This window comes from Microtus oregoni, unplaced genomic scaffold, assembly GCF_018167655.1.
Source record: "Microtus oregoni isolate MIOR12 unplaced genomic scaffold, Mior012 000000F_ref0000247, whole genome shotgun sequence".
In the NCBI taxonomy this organism is placed as follows: domain Eukaryota; kingdom Metazoa; phylum Chordata; class Mammalia; order Rodentia; family Cricetidae; genus Microtus; species Microtus oregoni.
Genome location: NW_024543059.1, coordinates 33,701,751 through 33,726,236, shown reverse-complemented (window position 1 = coordinate 33,726,236; position 24,486 = coordinate 33,701,751). Strand labels below are relative to the sequence as shown.

At 38.0% G+C, this 24,486-nt stretch overlaps 1 pseudogene; it reads right to left on the bottom strand.

The window, feature by feature from the left end:
* Positions 1-613: 613 nt before the first annotated feature.
* LOC121451570 lies at positions 614-1,199 on the bottom strand (annotated as a pseudogene).
* Positions 1,200-24,486: the final 23,287 nt, after the last annotated feature.

Here is a 24,486-nt window from a genome sequence, read left to right as displayed (position 1 = left end):
ACAGGGGCTCCAATGCCCTGGGCAGTAGGGGATTGTGTCTAATCCACAAGAAACAGTCTGGACAGGGACTCATGGGAACTGCCTAGCAGAAGACTTTGTCCCATGAGGAAAAGTGCATCTTTTGTACCGCAGAGACATTCCAGAACCAGTGTAACACTAAGGACTGTTGGGGAAGGTGGGCCCCTGGGAGAACCTCTCGCTTTTATTCGACTTCAGTTGGAGTTCAGTCTGCCTGTGGTGTGGCAGAGAGGAAAGCATCTGGCCCCCAAACAGCAGTATGCCCCTCCTCTTCTTCCCACTCCTCTTGGGAGGCAGGACAGGTTTTGGCTGAGGAAATAAGAGACCCCAGAAAGATCCAAGTGTTCTTTCTGACAGGCCAATGTGGGAAGGACACTTCTCAAAATACAGATATGTTTAATATTGAAGGAGCCAGCAAGGCATTTATATGCCCAAGTCTTCCTATTTTCCCCCAGCTTGGGCCTGGGATCACAGAGACCAGCAAATGTCATCTCCACATCTTACCTAATCCCCAAAGAAAATCTGGAAGCATGTCCCTTCTTGCCCACAAGTGAGCTGTTCAGGGCCTCTTGGAAGATGGTGGTGCTGTGGCAGGGCCATGGCAGGGCCTGGTCTCAGCTGGCTCCAGCCCGAGCCATGAGGTCTTCCAAAGCATTGTCCTGGTTGTTGTTTTGTAATAGCAAAACTTCCTTAATGTCTTTCAGTTCAAAGCCCATTTCCTTAAACTTGCTCATCAACTGAAGAAATTCCATCATCTTCTCTTCTGAACACTGGTGCATTTCCAGAGCCTCCTCCAATAAAAGAGGGTCACAAAGCTGTCTGTATGCAAAGAGATAGTTGAGAATCTGCTCAATATTCTCTCCTTTCTTCTGCATGGTTCTCAGGACACAATCATATGAGTAGCCCATGTTGACTACTGTCTCTACACACTGCCGCTCACTTGGAGAAAGTGCCTGCAATTCCAAATAGGCCTGGGGACAGCTCTGCATGTTGGGCACTTGTGACACTGAGAAATTTAGAGGGGTGACCTGCTCCTCTTTGATAACCTGTAAGCAATCAGGCAAGCCAATAGGTAGACCCACTTTAGCTGGTGTTTAGAATTTGTCTCCTATTTTGAATGGGACATCATCAAGGTAACTGAAAGTCCCATGAAAATCTGTACCCAACGTCTTAGAAGCCATTTAGAACCTGAATGTCGCTGCTGTCCAGAAAGCTGAAAGGTGCTTGCTCTTCCCGCCTCCTGGGCTCAGTCCCCACCTGACTCCTGCTGCCCATAGAGAGCGAACAACCCCCATTCCAACTCTATCCGCCCCGGCCAGACCGTCACTGTAGCCACTACCAGTACCACGGCTGCCATGTTGAAGGCCATCTTCCCTCCTCCTCAAAAATAGCTTTTACACATAAAGTGAAAAAAAAAATCCTGCGTAGTTTACAATGACAGAGAAAGTGGAGAACAAAGAAGACCCTAGGAGAGACATACATGGATCCAAGCTACATGGGACAAAGATAAAGAAAAGATCTACTGAGGAAATTGGGAACATGGAACTCATGGAGAGGGTACACAGGTGGGGGAGAAGGAAGGAGAGTAGAAAAATATATAGCTAAATAAAAACGGATTTTTAAAATGTGACCATGTGGAAAACACTACCCTGAGTGAGATAACCCAGAACCAAAAATATGAATATGATATTTACTCACTCACTACTGGATTATAATAATAAACAAAGGGCATTGTGCCTATATTCTGTGATCCTAGAGAAGCTAAGTAATAAGGTGAACCCAAAGAAAAACATATATAGATCCTCCTGGAAATTGGAAGCAGACAAGACCGCCAGGCAAAAGTTGGGAGCATGGGGGTGGGGTGGGGTGTGGAAAGGGGAGAATGGGAGGGTTGGGGAGAACTTGGGGAAGTGGGATGGTTGAGATGGAGGAAGGACAGATATGGGAGCAGGGAAGGAGATATCTTAATTGAGGGAGCCATTTTGGCAAGATGCTTGGCTCTGGAGGGGTTCCCAGGAGTTCATGGGGATGACCCCAGCTAGGACCCTGGGCAGTGGAGGATAGGGTGCCTGAACTGGCATTGTCCTGTATTCAGACTGATGACTATCTTGAATATCACCATAGAACCTTTGTCCAGAGATGGATGGAGATAGAGACAGAGACCCACATGGGAGCACTGGCCTGAACTCCCAAAATCTAGTTAGTTGAAGAGCAGAAGGAAGGAGAATATGAGCAAGGAAGTCAGGACTATGAGGGGTTTGTCCACCCACTGAGGCAGTGTGCCTGAGCTAATGGGAGCTCACCAAATCCAGCTGGACTGGGACTGAATGAGCATGGGATTAAAATGGACACTCTGAATGTGGCTGACAATTGGAGCAGACTGAGAAGCCAATAATAATGGCACTGGGATTTGTCTCTACTGCATGTACTGTCTTTTTGGGATGCTATTCTATTTGGATGCATACCTTCCTAAGCCTGGATATAGGGGGGAGGTCCTTGGACTTCCCATAAGGCAGGGTACCTTGCTCTCTCTCAGGACTGGAAGGAGAGAGGGGAAAGGTGTGTGGGGGAGTGGAAGGGAAGTGGGAGGAAGAAAGGAAGTGGAAATTTTTATTGGTATTTTTTATAAGGTAATAAAAAATAAAAAGTAAAAAAGTGACAATGAGAAAACAAAAGAAACTTGATCTTGAGATTTGGAGTGAACAAAATAACTGACTTTTTGTCCACTCTTTAAACTCAACACAAAATATGTTTTTATTTAGATATGTATAATCAAGAAGCTTTATTATTCCAGTTTAATCATTCACTTATTGAGAAAATACAAGCTTCTTTTAAATATTTTGATTATGCACAATATAAAGATAATAGTGATTGAAAATCAATTAGAAAATTCTGGTAGAACTTCAGGTCTCTCCCACATTTCAGAATCCCATGAGCCAGGGTTATACGTAGGAAGTGGTCTCCTGTGCCCATGTGCTGTAGAGTACTTCCCACTTTCTCTTCTATCAGGTTCAGTGTGTTCGGACTGATATTGAGGTCTTTAATCCATTTGGATTTGAGTTTTGTGCATGGTGATAGATATGGATCTATTTTCATTCTTCTACAGATTGACATCCAGTTTTGCCAGCACAATTTGTTGAAGATGCTCTCTTTTTTCCATTGTATACTTTTAGCTCCTTTATCGAAAATCAGGTGTTCATAGGTTTGTGGGTTAGTGTCAGGGTCTTCTATTCGATTCCATTGGTCGACTTCTCTGTTTTTATGCCAATACCAAGCTGTTTTCAATACTGTAGCTCTGTAATAGAGTTTGAAGTCAGGGATGGTAATGCCTCCAGACAATCCTTTATTGTATAAGATTGTTTTGGCTATCCTGGGTTTTTTTGTTTTTGCATATAAAGTTGATTATTGTCTTCTCCAGATCTGTGAAGAATTTTGATGGGATTTTGATGGGTTAACACTGGGAAATCAGTGACTCCTGTGCTCACAGTTTCAACTACCATCCAATGAAATGAAGGATCTTAAGGAAAGTTTTTTTTTTAAAAACACATGAAAAGAAGGAAAGAGCAGATGTGGTGGCACACACCACACAACTTTAATTCCAGTTCTTGGGAGGCAGAGGCAGAAGGATATTTTTGTGGTTTCAAGGACAACCTGGTCTACAAAGTGCGTTCCAGGACAACTACACTGGTTACACAGAGAAACTCTGTCTTGAGAAGCTAAAATAATAAAAAGAAAGATAGAAAAAAAAAGGGATAAGAAAAGATCATGGCTGTAGTCATAGCCTGTTCATTTATTTCCCGGCTGCCCTGCCCAGCCCCCCCAAATACACAGAAACTATATCATTACAACACTGCTTGTCCAATTTATTAAATGTATTCCTTGACAGTTCTTATATCTCAGATAAACCCAATTCTAATATTTTATCTTTTACCACGAGCTACATAGTTTATCAGTAAGAATCCAGTGCATCTGTCTCCTGGGGTGGCTAATAGGCCTCTCACTGACTCCACCTTCATTTTCTAAGCATTCCATTTAGTTTTCCTGTCTTGCTCTACTCTGTCTAATCAGAGGTCATCATGGAGCCTTTATTCATGGACAAATAAAAGCAACACATATACAGAAGGACTTCCGACTCCAGGTAGGAAAGGAAAAATTTAGTGTTCAGTGTAATCAGCAGTTTTAAAGGTTCATTTCAATGAGAATTGCAATAGAGAATTCCTGAAGTAAAGGGATTCTATTCATTCGTCCTTATAAAGAAGAAAAGAATATTTGCCCATGTCAACTTTTCCTGCCATTTCTTACACAAACTGTGAATGCTAACACTCACATGAATAGCATTATTCTGTACTGACTTTATTTACAAAATAAAAAAAAAACAAAAGTATATTAACAAAGGCAAATATGTAGTTCAGAGCTGTCCATGAAATTCACTCAAATGATCTTATGGTGCCATATTTATTCTTGATCATCAAGTATGTGGTTTATTCTCATAAATATTTTTTCTCTTCACATGCTCTATGGTTTATAAGACCAAAGGACCTTAAGTTAAAGCATTCATGAAGATCCAAGTTAATACTTAATCTTGTAGAAAATTAAATGTGCAAAACAGATGGTAGAATGTGTAACCAAAAAGTAATGACTGATATATTTTAATAGCTTTTGTTTTACCTTAAATATCTGATATAGTAAGAAAAAGTTGCAATGGAATTGGAGAAGGCAAAATGAAATGGCAGATGTTAACAAACAAATCACTAAGACCTGCTACCCTGATTGTCTCAACTATCAGTTGTTTATAAATTCTTCCACGGTTACCCATGTGAACTGTGCTATCTTTATGGGATGAAAATAAAGTAACGATGGCAAAATCAAATATAGGGGGAAAACAGTGATAGAAACACTTTCTTGTGCCTATGATTCCTACCTCTGGAGAGCCAGAGCAGTCCCCACATTGGATGTCTGGTGCTTTCTCCTCATAGATATGCTAATATTTCAGTGTATCATTGTGTGTTCTTCTATGAGCGCTGTATTTTTTACTTTATTAATATACAGAGTTTACTTACTCATGTATTTCTCAGTATTTCATATCTGGCCAAGTTATTACTGAATGTTTAATATATATATATATATATTGCTATTGCTTTGATATATATATATATATATTTCAAAGGGTAGAGCTCTGCTTTTAAGAACAATGCATGAATTTTAGAGACCACATTCTTGGCTATGAAAACTAGAAAGATTTACCAAGAACAGGTAGGGAATTTTTTAGTATAGGAAGAGCAATGGTTATCCACTGTTGAAGAAATAAAGAAGAAAAGGTGTTTCTATCTGATGAGCATTGATTTCTAAAATCAGTTTTAGACTAATTTATCCATCTTATGCATGTAAGTGTTTTGCTTGAGTGTATGATTTTGCACTACATGTGGGCCTGGTGCCCGTGGAATTAGGATGGGGGTGTTAAGACCTCTGTAACAGAATTACAGAGTGTTTTATGCAACAATATTGGTTCTGGGGAAGGAAAGCAAAATTTCTACAAAAACAATAAAAGCTCTAAACAAGGGAAACATAGATCTTGAATAGATTCTTTTCATACAAGCAGAATTAAGTCTCCATATAAATTTTGACATGTCTTCCTTGGTAAGAGAACAACTTACTCAAAGATCTCTGATGCAATTTGATGGCTGAAAGGTTTTGCCAAATTAAAAGGACAATCTCACCAAACAAATTTCAGTATACCTTCTTACCATATTCCAAATAAAACTTTTTTTAAGATATACAAATTCAGGTTATGAAAGTGTGTACCTGCAAGTTATAAAAGTCTGAGAACAAATACAAGTTGCTCCCTTATGCTGCCTTTCATAGTCTTGTCAAGATTTTAAGTTCTCTTTGTTTTTCATTAGGCAAAAACATTAGCCAAAGTGATTATGGCATAAATATACTGATGTTTATATAAACTCAAAGAATTCTTGTGAGTTCCATGGATTCTAATTGAAACATTCACCTTAAACAGGTCATACACATGCCACTCTCACCTTAAACAGGTCAGATATACCCCTATCTCAATTCCCTGGTCCTGATACCCTCCTCCTCTTCAATTACCATGATGTAAAGAAATTTTTTTTCTTCCTAAACTTAAACTTGTCCTCTGCTCTGCAAACATCCTGCTTGGTCAAAGGGACACTGAACAGTTCCACATCACAAATCCTGGATAGGAGAAAAGCTATCAGCTACCCTAGGACATGACCAACACCCAGTATTCTCAGGTCTCCTAAGATTCTGATGTCTACAAACCAGCAGGAAGAGTCAGGAAATAAATAGCCCCATCTCCTTAACCAGTCATGCCTATCTCCTTGAAAGGTGGAAATGTTATAATTCTGCTTGCCTTCCCTATTGCAAATAGGCCACTTGTTCATCGTGGCCATGGTGTCCCCCGACTCTGCCTTCCTTCTCCCATCATTCAGTCCAGTTTTCATCACCTAATTAAGTTCTGCCCTATCAACAGACCAAGGCAGGGTTTTTATTCATTAATGGTGATAACATCACACAGAGGGGACTCCCACATCACCTCTCTGTCACCTGTGTACCCTGCCCCTTTAAAAGACAAGTTCCACCCACCTTCACCACCCTCAATCTCCCCCTGATCACCAATGAAAGCTAATTTCATTTCTTGCCTCTAGTCCTCTTCTCAGTACCTCTCTCTCTCTCTCTCTCTCTCTCTCTCTCTCTCTCTCTCTCTCCCCCTCTCTCTCCCCCTCTCTCTCCCCAATCCTGCTCTCTCTCTGCCTGTTTTTTCTAAAGAGTTAAACACTGCTTCTATCTTCCATCTTCTCTCTCTACTTCTCTTTCTCTTTCAGTAAGTCTAAGTGTAGATGGAAAATTTTCCCAGCTGCTTGAATCAGTTTTCTCAAGGAAAATTGTCCTATAAATCCACTTACCTAATTTCAAATTTTTTTTCTTGGTGAAAAAGAAAAATAAGTGTTTTGATTTTGTTTTAAATCCTCCAGTTTTTTAGTTAGGCTTTCTATTGCTATGAAAAAGAACCATGTCCATGTTAACTCTTACAAGGAAAACATTTAATTGGGGTGGCTCACTGTATGCTCATCTGGGAAAACTCCAAACTCTCCTTGTCTGATGTCAAAACCCTCTTTATGTCTTCATCTTTATTCAGTTCTGTTGACTGCACCACACTTCTTTCTCTTGGACTGGTTGTATTCCATCTTAGCAGCTATCCTTAGCAGATATCCTATTATTCTGACATCTCTAACATCTTGTGTTCTCCAAGGCAATCCGGGTTTCAATGTCACAGATTCACAAAATGGTATCTCTTGACCTCCATTCGGGGAAACGACTGATCCATGTTCAACCTCAGCATTTTTCTGTATTGTGGACACAAACTGCATAACCTCTTTTATTTATGCTAAACTCAAACACCAGAACCATGTGCCCAAGCATCCAAATTCTGTTGCTTTTCAGGGATGAAAAGCAACATTCAATTACATTTTCACCAACTCTCTAATTTTCATAGTTTTGTTCACTGCCTAGACTTGGTTCTCCTAAAACTTGCTCTGTAGATCAGGCTGGCCTTAAACTCAGAGATCCACTAGGCTCTATCTTGCCAGTGCAACGATTAAAAGTGTTCCCATCCACACCTGGCTCTAAGCTTTTCCTTGGTTCCTTTTCACAAGTTGGAAACTTAGGTAAGTAGACTATTACAAGGGAAATCCCACATCATTGGACACTATTCTGGCTCAAGAAACCTCAAAGTCCTCATCCACATTGATACACAATACTCTGTCAAGGTCATAGCCACTCCAACAAGGACACACCTTATAATAGTGTCACTGTTTATGAGATTATGCAGGCCAATTTTATTCAAAGTACCACATCTGGGAAATGTAATGATTAATAGTTATACCTCTCAGCCCTCAGCAAAGAGGTATTACATTATACAGAGGCTGTTACAGTTTTCCATTGTTGTTCAAAATAAAAAGTACAGTGCCTAACTCTAGTCAGTACATCGAGAATGTAATGGTTATACCAAAGGCTCAGAGAGCTTTGTAGAAGTGGAGGCAGAAAACTTAAAAAAAAAAAAAAACTAAATTTAAAACTTTAAATGACAAGTATAAAATAACAGCATGTTAAACATTCACTAGTTCCTGAATATGTATATATTTATTTTATGAAAATTATATATACATACACACATATATATTTCATGAATGTAAAAGGAAATCTTGTTATCATAAGAATTTTGATGGAAGAAGATATATATATAAATATATAAAGTAATGGGATTTAAATAACTAAAATATAATATGAACATGCATAAAAAAGTCAAAAAATTAAAAATGAATTAAAAACTAATGAAATGACTCAGCAGTTAATGGTATTGATGTTCAACCATGGCAATTATGATCTATGGAACATGTATAAAAGTGGATGTAGAAAACTAACTCCACAAAATCTCCTCTAAGCCTTACATATATTCAAATTATGAAAGCACCCACCCCCCCACACACACATGCACACACACACACACACTTTCACACAGTATAAAGATTAAATCTTCCCTGTGCAATATTCACTGTTGGATATCCAACACAGTGGATCTCTATCATAGACAGAAGCAAATTCTCTATTACAAATAAACTTGCTATAAACATGGTTAAGCAGATGTTGTTGTGTTATGATTGAGTATCCTTTAATTACATACCAAAGAATGGTCTAGCTGGGTCTTGTGGTAGATTGATTCCCAGTTTTCTGAAAAACAGTCACACTGGCTTTTAAAGTGACTGTACTAGTTTGCACTACCACCAGCAGTGGAGGAGGGTTTGCTTTGCTCCACATCCTCTCCAGTAGTATGAGCTGTCACTGTGTTTTTGGTATTAGCCATTCTGACAGGTATAAGGTGGAATCTCAGAGTCATTTGAATTGTCATTCCCATTATTGCTAAGGATGTCAAACATCTTCATAAGTGTTTCTCAGATAGTCAAGATTCTTCTGTTGAGAATTCTCCGTTGAGAACTGCACACCATTTTTAATTGAATTATTTGGTTGGTTGATATCTAGGTTCTTGAGTTCTTTATTAATTTTGGAAATCAGATATCTATTAGATGTACAGTTCGTGACAATCTTTTCATATTATGTATGCTGGCATTTTGTCCTATTGATGGTGTCTTTGCATTACAGAAACTTTTTAATTTTATGAGGCCTCATTTATCAATTATCTGTCTTATGACCTATGCTATTGGAATATGTCTCTGGTGCAAATGTGTTTGAGAGTATCTCCAACTTTTTTCTTTTATCAGATTTAATGTATCTGGATTTATGTTGAGCCCTTTGTTCCACATTAACTTGAGTTTTGTGCAGAGACAAAGATATGGGCCTATTAGCATTCTTCTACATGATTACATCCAGTTAGACCAGCATCATTTATTTAAGATGCTTTGTTTTTTCCATTGTATAAGTTTTACTTCTTTGCCAAAACTCAGGCTCCATTGATTGTAGGTTTACATCTCAATATTTGAATTCATTCCACTTATTCATCTATCCTTTTTATACTAATCTCATGCAATTTTTCTTACTATAGCTCTGTAGCAGGCCTTGAAATCAGAGATGGTGATATCTCTGGAAGCTCTTATTATGTGCAGGATTGTTTTAACTATCCTGGGTTTTTCTATATGAAGTTGAGTACTGTTCTTTCATCTTCTGTAAAGAATTGTACTGAGATTTTAATTTTGACAAAGACATTTCTACTGCACTGAAGTTTCCCTAGCTATCTCATGTAAGGAATCAATATTTGAAAACTATATTGAGATTGCAAGATTTCAAAATTATTTCTTCAGCATTTTTTAAAGTTTTCAAAAATCTAGCTCTAGTAGCAGGACGACAGCAGGTTTCAGGGAGCTCATCCCCTCTTCACAGTACTGCACAAGTTGACATAGGAGCATCCTTATCTGCTCATTCTTACCCTGCAGCAAATTCCACCACACTGGGACAGCTCCTGATAGTGCTGCCATTAGATAGGGTGCCTGGCATGCAAGCACAGGAGCTGAGACACCTGCCCTCCTGCTGTAAGTATAGATTGTAAGAGCTTGTTCACCTCTAACCTAGGGGAATGGCAGCTCTTCTTCACTTGACAGCTATGGTAGCTACTCTTTCTCTCCCTTTCTCCTATGTCCACAGACACAGCATCATGGGGTTCTTAGAGGCTCTCTCCCTGCAAGTATTAGATAGAAAAGGGGAGATGAATAAAGCAAAGACTAAGGAATTTTTTACCCTATCTATCAGCAATGAAAGATTCCCTGAAAAATTTCCTGTATGCTTTTTTCTTCTTCCTCTCCAAACTGGACAGGTAAACCTTGTTGGGGACTATAATTACAATAGTGTACCCTAAATCTCTTTGGTATATTCAAAATTACTAATGAAAAACATAAATTTCCTTTTAAAGCCCTATTTTCAATTTTGCAGATATGTCCCTTTCATAATGTTAGATTGTACACTGTGGATTTTCAAATTCTGAAGTACATTTGTCAAATCAATATATATTTCCATTTCACATGTAGTCTTTAGCCTGCAGACAGGGGTATTATTATATCAACATCACAGTTACATTTATTGCAAGAATGTAAAGTATGCATATATAAAATTTAAGAGTTTATTTAGATTTTTGTTCATTTCTTTGTTTGAATGTTCAGTAGGGATCTAACTTACCAAGGCATAAAAGTGAATAGCAGAGCTGGAGAGATGGTTTAACTGTTAACAGCAAATGTTGCTCTGCAAGAAGGCTGGAGTCCAGCTCCCAGATCCCGTGTCAGCAATATCATAACTACATGTAACTCCAGATCTGGAGGCCAACAAAGCTGCTGCTCTACATTCATACCTGCACATGTACAAGGTCACACAAGCACACACAACCACACAGGGGATGATGAAAAAATACATATGTACATTATTAAAAAAATCTAGCTAATCATGGTGACACAAGCCTTTATTTCCACTTCTCAAGACAGAGACTCTGGTGAACCTCTGTGAGTTTAAACCTACTCTACTAGACAAATGGACTTCCCAGTCCAGCAAGCTCTCAAGAACAAGACCCCACCTGAAAAATAAATAAATAAATAAACAATCCACATAATAGAAAGTACCTTTGAAAACATGAGCAAATAAACCTAATCAGTGAATGATATCCCAACCCTTTGAAGCAATTATTATTATCATTGTAAGGGTTGCACGTTACCTGAACACACTTGGAAATTTAAGAAGAAAGAAAAATAAAATAAACATAAAATATTCATGTACAAACTGATTAATGTAGAATGCTTTTAATATAGCATCTTTTAAACATTAGTGATTTCTCTTGCCAGAGCTCCAAGTGTTTAGACTTTTTGTACCTTTTCTAGTGAGCTACATTTTTTCCTAAGAAGACTTTCCCTACTGTATATAGTGATCTAAAGGGGAATATAAATTAAGATTATATAGACTGTATGACCTACTAAAACATATTGAATTTGTTTCTAAACAACTTATGTAGGGAGTTTAGGAAGACTTTCCTTTTCCATACAAGCTATAAGAAACTTCAAATATAATAGCCATCTGCCTCATGTCATTGAGTTAAGAAGAGAATTTCTATACCCTGATGCATGGTAAACATGCATGCATGCATGATTTCAGGGTTGGGCTGGCTCACTAGCATGGACTGGGCATAAACTGGGAGTGTGGTGAGCCAAGCCAATGCAGCAGCAGGTCCGACTCATAGGAGAGAAAGCCAAAGATGTCTGTCGCATCCACCTGAGGAATGGTCAGCAAGACAATACAGCAACCAAGGTCAGCTCCCTCTGGGCCCTGTTGTATCTTTCATAAGTTGAGATTATGTTTTTAGCCATAGGCGTTGCAAATATATAGAGATTAGAACATTGCCCTATAAATCTCACATGTTTGACTCTGAAGAATCAAAAAGAAATCAGAAAAGGACCGGGCTTCCTTTGCCCTGCCCTGTGTTGTATTGGCTGCACAGGGCCCGTCCCCTTGTTCCTTCAGTTCATCCTGTCACTTTTCCTCGTTCTTTTCCAGGTGAACAACAACATTTCAAAGCCCAGGCAGTATTTTAGTTTATTGCTACAAGGGAGTAAAGGAAGTGACCAAAGAAAACTGAGCATTTGTTCTGGTGTAGGGACGTCGTAATGTTACAGAGGTAACATTCCTAATCACAGTTAATTGTCTGTCATACACTGAAAGCTGTGAAGGGATGGAAGCCCTTGAGAGTTAGCATTCACATGAGCAGTGGAGTGACCGTACAACAGGGCATAGTGGTTTGCACCTGCGCATCTCTGAGTGGTCAGGAGGATCAGGTGAGGATGATTTCTGATGCTATCATAGTCATAATAAAAGAGTTTTTAGAGTGGCTGCAATATAAGAGCAGTGGAGAGTGAATCAGTGTGTGTGTGTGTGTTTGTGTGTTTGTGTGTGTGTGTGTTTGTGTATGTCTGTGTTTGTGTGTATGTGGGTTACACCTAAGCATAAGAAGCTAAGAGTAGCTGTGTCAGTGAAATGCCCATATGTGCAACTCAGGTGTCTTTCCCATACAGAGCTGGATTCTACACAGTGGTCCAGAACTGAAGTTTTTTTTTTTTTTCTGTGATCTTGTAATGTGGTCCAATATGAACATTGTCAACATGCTGTGGTGTCACTTTTAGTTTGCTTATTTATTTGGGATGTTATCAGGATTTGTAAATAAACTGATAATTTGGGAAAATATTGGTTTGACTATGTCATCTCTTTCACTCTGATCTGATCCCTATTCGGGTGAAGTTCATAACATATGCAAATGGTATGAACAATTTTTTTTAGGTATTCTCTAACAAACAAATACACAGGGGAGTGTCTTTGTTGTTTGTTCATTTGTTTTTTAATAAATTTTAATTCCATGTGGTTTCTGAATTTAATTGTTTTCTTTTATTCAAAATTGATTATTTTATCATACAATTTCTCATGCTTAGAGTTTCCCTTCCTCCTACATCTCCCAGCTCCTACCTATATCACCTCCCTTCCAGATCCACTCCTTTGCTGTCTTCCATGACAAGAGACCATGCACATGCTCATGTCCTGTGCTATCTTCAGGAACCCTGTAGAAGTTCAAAAGCCATGCTCCAAATAGTTGTAAAGGACACTTAAGCTTCTTTTACAATAGCTCCCATGAATGCATACCCAGAGTTGAAAAAAAATGGGACATTGTAGGCGTCAGTGACAACCCCTACACCACCACCTACCCCTCCTCCCTCACCAAATAACAACTTATACAGAAAACTAAGAGATTTCTCAAAAATGGTGATAACGGCACTGAAGTGTAGCTCTAAACAGATGAGGGATTTTGGTGAGGGTTCATGTGGGAAAGGACTCTGTTTTATTTAAGGGGTTGGCTACTGGGTGTTTGATGCTGCTCCAGTCTGTATATAGGCAAAACTAGTTGGAATTTCTTTTTTTTTCTTTGTGTGGGAGGTCACAAGGGTTTGGAGGCTAACCTGGGAGGACTATGAAGTAAGTGTGATCAGGGTGCATAATGTAGAATTTCCAAATAATAAATAGAAATATTATGTTAAAAACAAAAGAAATAAAGGAAGGAAGGAAATAAAGAAAGAAAGAAAGAAAAGCAAGAAAAGGACAAGACTTCTAAGAGATTGCAACCAAACACGATAAAAAGATATATAAGATAAAACAAAAACCATCATAATGATGCTGCAGAAGGCAACCCACAGAAGGGAAAGTGGGTAAGAGCAGACACAAAAAGTAGAGACCCATTTCGTCACATTCTCTGGAAGCCCATAAGCACACCAAGCTGAAAGCTATATTCTATATGCAGAGGACCCTGTTCAGATAGTGTGCACTCTGTGCTTGCTGCTTCAGTGCCTGTGAGCTTGTACGAGCCCACTTCAGTTTATTCAGAGGATCTTCTTCTCCCAAAATGCTCCATCCATTCTGACCTTTACACTCTTCCTGCCTCCTTAGCTATGGCATTATCTGAACAGTGAGGAGAGCTATTTGAAGGAGATATTCCACTTAGATCTGCATGTTCCTGATGTGGGATTCCCCTCTGTAAGCAATGAATATGCTTTCATACCGTTGGTTAATAAATAATCTGCTTTGGTCTATGTCATGACCGAATATAGGGAGGCGGGAAAACTAAACTGAATTCAGGGATAAAGAAGGTGGGTTGATGTGTATGTATGTGTACATGTATGCATTTCTGTGTGTGTGTTTGTGCATATGTGTGTGTGTTTAGAACAGTAACATATTGTTTGTCCAGGTTATGCACTCTCAGGTTCTTTATCATACAAAAAGTGTCCAGTTTGGGTTACATCTTAGAGGGTGGACCTAATTCAATTTAGATATAGGTTTTTTTTTTTTTTTGTTCTCACAATCTTTGTTAATTGTTGCAGGAGCATACCTTTCTGACAGAACACGATGGTAGATCAAAGACTTTGTGGATGGGTTCATCTTTATGTTTCTCTTTTGGCAATTGGTAGAGTCCTCTGTGTATCATAGTTGCTAGGACGTGCTCTATGTAGGCACCGGGACGATTTCTCCATTGGCAATGAGTTCTGTAGATGTCATCAAACCTTGGTACTGGTAAAATAATGTGATGATAGGGGATCTCCAGTGGAACTTCAATCCCCCCTATTACTTTGCAATTTTATTTAAATATAATTCATACATATATCTATATTAGGAGTCTATTACTTTTTTGCTTCCATATTAGCCCTAAATGTCCCTTAATTTTCCAGTCTTTCCCTGTGTTCCCTTTTCTGCCCACTTCTACCCTGACACTCCTGATTTGTTTCTCCCCTCTCAGCCCCTATCCCATTAATCCATATGAAACTGTTTTATCTCCCTTTCCTATGGAGACCTGTCACATATAGTATCTTATTCTAAACTGAATCTAGGAGCTTCTACAGAGTGTAGCTTTGCTATTTTGGAGGTTTGAAAGAAAATGGCACTCAAAGACAGTGGTTCTATTAGTAGGTGTGGCCCTGTTGGAGTAAGTGTGGTCTTTTCAGGAGAAGTATGCCACTGAAAAGGTTGGCTTTAAGGTCACATTTATGCTAAAGATACCACTCAATGTCTCAGACCATTTCCCATTCCCTGCAGAATGTACGACTCTCAGATACCTCTCTAGCACAATGTTGCTTCTACTCTTCCATGTCCTACTACAATGATAATAGACTGATCTTTGAATTGCAAGCCAATTAAATGTTTTCCTTCTAAGAGTTGTCATTAGCATGAGGTCTCTTCAGAGCAACAGAAACCCTAACTAACACAGAAGTTGTTACCAGAGGCTTAGATATTGCTGTGATAGACGTGACCATGCTTTTTCTTTAAGGAATATAGACCTTGGGACTGTGGGTTAGAAAAATAGTTCACTGCTTTAAGTGCTGCTTAATGGACCATACTAGTAGGAATATGGAAGACAGTGGTGCTAAGATTTATTTGAACTCTGGGGGACTGATTCTAGGGTTTTCAAAGCAGAAGAATTTTATTATGCTTCCTAAAGATCATTCATGTGATATTTTGGTGATGAAAGTGGCTGCCTATTGCCCTTATATGAAGCCTGAAGACTCTTGAATTAATTCTCTTTGCAGTAGAAATATCAAGACATCCTAGTACAGACTCTGTTATATGGTTTATAAATGATAATGCTAATGAAGATATATAGTGAGAATGAGAAAACCGAACAAACAAAAATACAAAATGTACAGATTGAGAAAAAATAGTTACCACAGAGTGAAGTAAACACAGATCCCGTGTGCCAGGATAGATAAATGGATTTAAAAAGGGAATAAAGGAAGTCGTGACCTCACAGCACGGTCCCACCCACCTAAGTTTCTAACATGTGAAAAGGAATTAAAGAAAAGTTTAGACACAGGTGTGATGCTACATACCTTTAATCCCAGAACTCAGAAGGTAGAGGCTGGCAGTTCTCTGAGTTTGAGACCATTTTGTCTACTGAGAAAGTTCAAAGACAGCCAAGTTCAGGCAGAAAATAAAAACTACTAAAAACAGAAAGATGGTGAAGATGTAATTGAATGATGGAGCCGTTCAAGCATTAGCAAGCAGCAGAAATGGGCAGATTTGGCCCAACTTTAGAGTCAAAGATAGAAAAAAATGTGGTTATGGAATTTGCCTCCCTATGGGAAAAATGCTGAAGCCAGGCATGTGTCAGGGTTTTCTTTGTGTGGAGGCCTAGAGAGACCATTTCATGATGCTGAGAAGATGAAGCTTGGATTGTTTTGCACACCACAAAATGTTAGAGATACCAGAACCATGGGATACTTGCTCTGTAGAACTACTATCAAGGAGTAAAACTAACTCATGGAAATAAGTCTGTTGTTGGCACAGGCCATCAATCACAGATCACAAAAAACCAAGACACACGTAGATCATATAGGGCTTGAGGATGCTGGGTGGCTATGTAAGTTGCCTGAATGCTTGATGACGCATGTGCAGCCATGGAACCAAGAAGTTCCAGGCCTGGGGGGTGGCTAAGCATTCTGCCAGAACATTGGCCACTTTGGTTTGTGGAAACTATAACCATTAGGATCCGTTGTATTGTTCATTCTTCAGCAAAACAATGGTATTTGCCTTTCTCCTAGATCACGTCCTTAATCTCATGTACTTGACAACAAGAGCAATGCCAAGAATGTGTTCCATATCATAGAATGGGTCTTAAATCCAAGCAAATAATGGTTTCTTACTCGCACAGCATTTGTGCCACTATTACAACAATGTATCATGTAGGCAAGTCTGTGTTTTACTTCAAAGGATTAAGAGCTGGGTTGCTGTTAAATGTCTCCTCTGGAGCATTCACGATACCTAGCAGTATGGGGAACACTATCCAGGAGCAATGAAGAAACCAACTCAAATTCTCCATGTTCTGTCAGATCTATAATTGTTGGCCCTTAGACATAGGACCTTATTATTTGTTTGTGTAAGACAAACATTAGCTTCTAAAATGGTCTCAATTACTTGGGGGATAACACCGGTAAACTTTGGTCAACAAAATCTATTAAATATAATTCCCACCTATTAAATATGATATAATACTATTAAATATATTTACAATCTATTAAATATAATTCCCATCTATTAAATATAACCTCCCACTGGAGGTTCCATTTGGTAGGAATAGACATCTCTGTGAGGCTTTCTCTTCCTGTTCTATGATGATTTCACTGATGTTTCTTTTATTTATATCTTATACACTAAGAAGTTTACTGGAGGCAGTTTCTATAACAATTTGCAAATGGTCCATAGTTTCAGGTATCCCTCCTGGGATTTTCTCCCTATGCCCAACTTCTTTCCCCTCTTCATCTGTTATTCCATTTCAGAATCATCTCCAATATGATCCAAAGTTATTGAACTACTTTCCCTTTCTCAAAAAAGTTTCCCTGCCTCTTAGTCTCTGACTCCTCACCTTAATCCTGTGAACTTAAGGGCTGACGAGGGAGGGGGACTTGAGAGGGGGAGGGGGAGGGAAATGGGAGGCGGTGGTGGGGAAGAGACAGAAATCTTTAATAAATAAATAAATTTAAAAAAAAGAATTCTTACATGTCTTTGTAATGATTAAATGCTTAATTTGGATAAGTTGAAGACATTACATACTATATTTATCTTTGGATACTGAATAACCCACTAAGTATGACATTTTTTGCTACATGTATCTACGTATGAGTTTCACTATTCCATATCTTTTTGATATCTGTGGTTTTTTAATTTTTACTTTATTTTTAAGAAAACAAAACTATAGTTTTTTCATTTTACATACCAATCCCAGTTCCAACTACCTCCCTCATACCATTCTATCCACTTTCCCCCCCACTACATCCCCCCATCCTCTCCTCAGGTAGGGTAAGGCACATGGCTTTGAACAAGGACAAAGGACCTCCCTATTATATCTAGGCTGAGCAAGGTATCCATTCAAAGCAAATCGGTTCCAAAACTTTAGTATAAGCAGTAGGGATAAATCCTGCCCCCACTGCCAGTAGCCTTGCAGTCTACTGGCATACAACAGTCACCCACATTCAGAGGGCCTAGTTTAGTTTTTTGCAGGTTCCTTCCTTGTCTGGCTGGAGTGGGTGAGCTCCCATTTGCTCAGGAAAACTGAATCAGTGGGTGTCTCCTTCATGGTATTGACCTCTGCTCAGATTCTCACACATTCCACTCTTCAACTGGACTTTGGGAGCTCTGAGTTATATTTCCTTGTACAAATATACTCCATGTTCATTATCCATAATATGGACATTCAAGATGTTTCCTATTTCTGACAAAGAACAATGAAGTAGGTGTCTCTGTAATAGGATGTAGAGCATTTCTGATATTTAACGAAGAATGGTGCATCTTGATAATGAAATAGATCTCTTCCCAGTTTTCCAGGGGCCCCCAACACTGCTTTCAACAGTGTCTATGTAATATGCATCTCTCCCAGTAATGAACAAGGACTCTTCCTTCTCCATATCCTCACTAGCAAGTGCTGATAATTTTCTTACTCTTCTTGCCAATTCTAATTAGTGAAAGATGAAATCCCACAGTGGTTTTGATGTGCATATCCCTGATGAATGAGAATGTGACCTTTTCTTTAAAGAAAACCAGCATTTGAATGGTCACTAAGGAGTCATTAGATGAAGCAAATTATAATTGAAAAACAAAGATAAATAGGTGGAAACCATGGAAATTAGAGGTAGGAAAGACAATGGAAGGATTAGTATTCAGAGGGAAACAATAGCAAGCAAAGATCCACAATATTTCTGGCATACATCACACAGGGATACTAAGTGATTTTACTTCCTGGCAGTATATAAATGTAATAATTTTTTTTTTAAATTCATCACCAAAAATTAAGTGAAACTACTTTAGAATACACATTTACTACTGGAATGTGACAAGTCATGATAAAAGCAGATTTGAATCTTGCCCTTGAAAACCATGTGCCAAGCTGTGCTTGAGGGAGTATTGAGCTATGTGCTCAGAGCGCCATCTAGCGATCATCGAAATGAGAAGGCCAATGAAAACCTACAAGAAGTTCTGAAAAGAACATTAGGAAATGACTGTGTTCTTTACTTTTTTAATTTATTATTTTGTAATTTGATTTAACATACAATCACAGTTCTTCCTCCCACCTCTCCTCCCACCTTTTCTAAAGGATTAAAAAAATAATCTGAGATCAAAACCCATTTCCTGAATGGGTTTTCTACAGGAGTATCAATTGTCTGTTCCCAGGCAGACACACAGGGAGTAATCAGTGGTCATACCATACACAAACCAGTACAAAGGTTAAAGATCAACGAGAAGCCTTCGAGGCTGACTGAATAAAACGTGGGTCAAGAGACATACTTGGCAGTGGCACACACTTAGTGAAGATTTGAATCTAGAAACAGCTAATCTGACCATCGTGTATGTGATATTTATGCTTGATTCTGTGTGGGTGCATTTTCTTCTCCATACATTTTATATCAGTAACAATTCATATAACAAACCGAATTTTATCAGCTGACATTTGGTAGCTTGTTGCTCTTTATAACGTACATGCAGAGTGACAGTGGCTTTTATCTATTTGCCTCAGACTCCAAGGAGAGGGAAGTGCTCCTAACAGCCCAAGAAGCAGATGCCACCCAGAATGTTGACCATGAGCATGTTCAAATGACTAAGAACAATGTAGATAGAAAACTGAATCTGTTTCGTTGCAATTTGTAGGTTTATTTAAATTGTTCATCTGGTCTTGATTTAATTTTGGTTTTTGGTACCTATCCAGAAAAATTGTCCATTTCTTTTATTTTTTTCCAATTTTGTGGAGTACAGGGTGTTGTAGTATGAACTAAGGATTTTCTGGATTTCCTCAGTGTTTGCTGTTATGTTCCTCTTGCCATTTCTGATTTTGTTAATTTGGATGTTCTCTCTGCCTTTTGATTAGTTTGGATAAGGATTTGCCTATCTTGTTGATTTTCTCAAAGAAACATATCTGTGTCTCATAGATTCTTTGTACTGTTTTCTTTGTTCCTATTTTATTGGCTTCAGTTCTTCATTAGATTATTTCCTGTCTTCTACAACTTCTGGGTGAGTTATAGAGCTTCTTTCTATTATAGAGATTTCCAGTGTTCTTTTAAGTCACTTGTGTAAGCTTTCTCCACTTTCTTATGTGCTTTTAGTGCTATGAACTTTTCTCTTAGCACTGCTTTCATAGTGTCCGATAGGTTTGGGTATGTTGTGCCTTCATTTTCACTGAATTCTAGGAAGTCTAAGTGTGACAACCTTAATTTGTTGGCAGAAAATCATAAAGTTCACTCAGGACTTAGGAGATATTTTCTTATGGAACCTCATATATATAATATGGCATTGAAAACCCAACTTCAAATGTGGAAGCTCTTATACTGACTTTGTATACTAACCAAAAAAAGAGAGTTTTGAATCAGAACACTTTTCAAATATCTTGGTTGCAACATCAGAGAAGCTATTTAGGGCAATAAAATTCTCCATGATAAATTGTAAATATGTTTGTTAGGAGGCATGGAACATCTGAACATTCGAGAATTTTAACCAATCATCCTTTTCAGTCAAAACTTCTCCCCAGAAATTGTAGCGCTTTCAAAATCAAACATCTACTGAATTTTATACAGACCACTACAAGATACAACGTTTTAATTAAAAAATGCATAATGGTGAACTAGTTACAAGTATTGCCATATATGTTTTGAATTTCACAAACCCATTTAAATATTCTGAAATTTACATTTCATTATTTAGTTACAAGATTGTTTTTCAAATTACTCCAATTACTTTTTCAACCATGTTAGGCTCAAAGTTTTGTTTTTCTTAGAACACAATATTCCCAAAACTATAACCCTGCTCTCAGAAGCAGTCATAGATCACAGGATCATCCCTGTCCAGTGCAGCACTATTTAGAAAATGCACACTTTTAACATTTAAGAAGTATTTAACAGTGCATTGATAATAAGACATTGTTATATAATATTTTTCCACAGGATGTTTTCAAATGACTTTAATGTTTCTCCTTCCTCATAGTCACTCCTCTCCCTTGACCTCTGTTCCCCTCACCAGGTAACCCAGTCTGTACCATAAATGTGTCACAACACTGTACACCATTTTCTAATGTCTTTTTACCCTTCACTCCATCCCTTTAACAGACTCCAATGCTATGTTACTAGTTTCTGACCTAGCACAAATATCTATTGTGATATCTGAAAACCATTTGTCAGTTGTACTTTTAAATCCTATTCTTGTTTGTCCTACGGTTTCATCAACTTGCAGTCAAGAGCCTTAATGTTGCTTTTTGGTACACATGTGTAGATGCTGTGACCTACATTCCTCCCACGTGCATGTACCTAAGATTGTAGTCCTGCATTGTCAAATGCCAACAAAAATCTCAAATTTCTATATAATAATTATGGAGGGTGAAAACTAGAATGATAAAAACTTTGAAAGTGTAGAATACTTGCAAAGTCATATAAATCCATCTGAACACAGGCAGGGAGCACAGAGTTATGGAACTTGCCAAATACAGTACTGGCCAATATTAAATCCTTAGAGGCAAAAGATAACATAAAAACTACTGAAAATGTTAGGAATTTCCTACTCATACCATTGCTTCTGTTATATACACACACATGTACACACATGAACACACACACACACAGACATGCACACACATACATATGATGCATACACATACACGTACATGCTCATGCACACACATACACAGGCATACACAACCCACATGCAAACACAAATCTATATATTTCTGGGTTGTCTTGGGCTACACAGGTTTATTTTTCAGAAAAATAAAATTCATGAAAAAGATTTCCCAACACTTATGATTCATGTAGTTACTATTTAACAACATACTGATCCCTTCCAGCCTCTCAGTAACAGAATTAAATCATCCAGCAGTATTTGTTAAAGGCTGAAATAATACCGGGATAATTGTTCAGAAAGTATTTATGGTCTCAATATTTAATTGAAATATTGAAACAAACGTCATTAAAAAATCTATTGTTACACTTCATATATAGATTTTTCCCCCCACCAGTGACTTAATTGCTTTTGGATGAACTACATCTTGTTTATTCCTACACTGTTCTGAAGAGTAAATTCAGAAATCCAGCAAATCATGAAAGATGCTTCCTAGGCAATATCGACAGGGAAAGAAGAAAAACCCACATTAAGGCTGATCACAGCCTTTTCCTTTTATACTGTCTAAAACCCCAAAAAGCCTATGGCAAAGTCAGACCTGGGAAGAAGGGCCACAGGAATTATGTCACACACCCAGGTGGCAGACCAGCGTGTGAGAAAAGGAACCACGAAAAACTACAAGGACCAAAGTTCATTTCGGTTTGCAACTTCCCCTAGCGCCACACATAAGCAACAAAGCCCGATTTTGTTTTGTTTTGCTGGAGAGTCATGTTGGGTGCATTTCTCCCTTCCTTTTCAAGTTTTACAAGTCACTGCCTTGCTCTGTTAAGTTTGTGGCATTTAGATACAGATTTATAAATGCGTACTAAAAGACGTTTTCATGTTATTAATAACGAAATGAAACTTTCAGGCTCAATTCAAGGTTTAGAGAGGTCATCTTATTTGTCAGTCGATGTTCTAGTTATAATATGGAATTGTTGCATGCAATTTTCAGCAAGATTGTGGGCTTCTTTTCTTCCCTCCCTCCCTCCCTCCCTCCCTCCCTTTCTTCCTTCCTTCCTTCCTTCCTCATTCATTTAGATGTGATTTTTTTTAAAATACAAAGTGGACGTCTAGCACATGAATTGATTTAATTCTACTGTTCTGTTATAATGTTAGTATATCTCTAAACAGGAAAGTGAGGGGCAAAGTTTCCTAAGAGATATTTGCTCCAATGCCAATAATTCATCTTCAAGTATCAAGCTGTGTGTGTTATTTTTTTTTAAATAACACTCTTTTTGAACTGTCTGTAAAATTCTTCACTATGATAAGAAAAGAATCTTTAACACAGTCTTCCTATTACAGAGATGAAGGTTATATCAGAGCACATTATAGGTTCTTGGGAATTCATTTATATCCAAGAAATAGGTGAAGAACCAGACAATGGGAAATTATTGAGCACTGAGAAAGACTGGCTCAAGAAAAACCAGAATTATAAGACATCATCTTGAAAATGGTAAGAGATAAGAAACATACTCAGATGGGCAGGCTGGTGGATTATTGGACGGTCAAATGCAGTTCTTGTTAAGAGAGAGTTTTATTTTAAAAATAAGGTACAATAATACTGAATGAAATTTGATTAAGGAAAGAAAGAATGTCATTTTAAGGAGGATTAAGTGTGTTTGTTTTGTTATTTTTTTTGCAATATTTGTTGTTTTTGTTCTACCTTATGCTTTCAGGTATTGATCTCTAGAGCATTATCCATGTTTGCCAAGTTCTCTAGTGGTGTTTGAAAATGTCACTCCCATAATTTAAGTCATTTTAATATATTCCCCGATTATCTATGCCATTCTTGTCCAATGAATAACAGTAATATTTTTCATGACTTCACTGATCTTAATGACCATTCTGTCCAATTTGGTGGGTTTTACTCTGGTTCTCAACATAAGCATAGAAAAAAGAAATTAAAAGTCCTAATTCCTTGAACATTATCTTTTATTGTAATTTTTTATAATAAAGTTTTTTGTTTATTTTTAAATTTTTAACTTTATTTTATGTGCTTTGGTGTGAAGATGTGAGATCCCCTGCAACTGGATCTTCAGACAGTTGTGAATTGCCATGTGTGTGCTCAGAATTGAACTCAGGTCCTGCTGGAAGAGCAGTCAGTGCTCTTAACCACTGAGCCACCTCTCTAGCCCCTCACTGTAATTTCTAAAACAGATACACTACTCATGGTGGTAAAATATTTTGAAATCAATTAAATGGGCAAATGTAGGAGGCAGGTGAATTGTGGAGGTCGGAGAAAGAATTTTGTCCCCATCCTCATAACAAGAGTGGACAGATAATCTTTCATTACATGTCATAACTCATCTTCATTGTGTCTGTAAATTATAACACTACTTCTGGACAAAAAGAGAGATTTATAATCCCTTACAAACTACCTAAATTCAATAGTTCATTTGACCTCTCTCTCTCTGTATACTATGTTTTCTTTATGCTATCAGTAATTTCTGCCTCAACCAGGGACTCTAGAATATGGTTCATATACCAGATTTGCACAGTTGTGTGTCTTGTTACCAGATGATGAAGGAACCTCCCTTACCAACTGAAAATATTACATATTTCTGGCCTCTTGCCCTCGACCCTCCACTTGTGGAAACAACTGTTTAGTCTACATCTTCTCAAGGTGATAGAGGCTTTCAGAACATGTTTTGCTCTTAGTGGAGGCTGAGTGTTAATACTAGTAATTAATATTGGCCTTAAGAAACCTGCCATTGCCCTGGAGGTTTTATC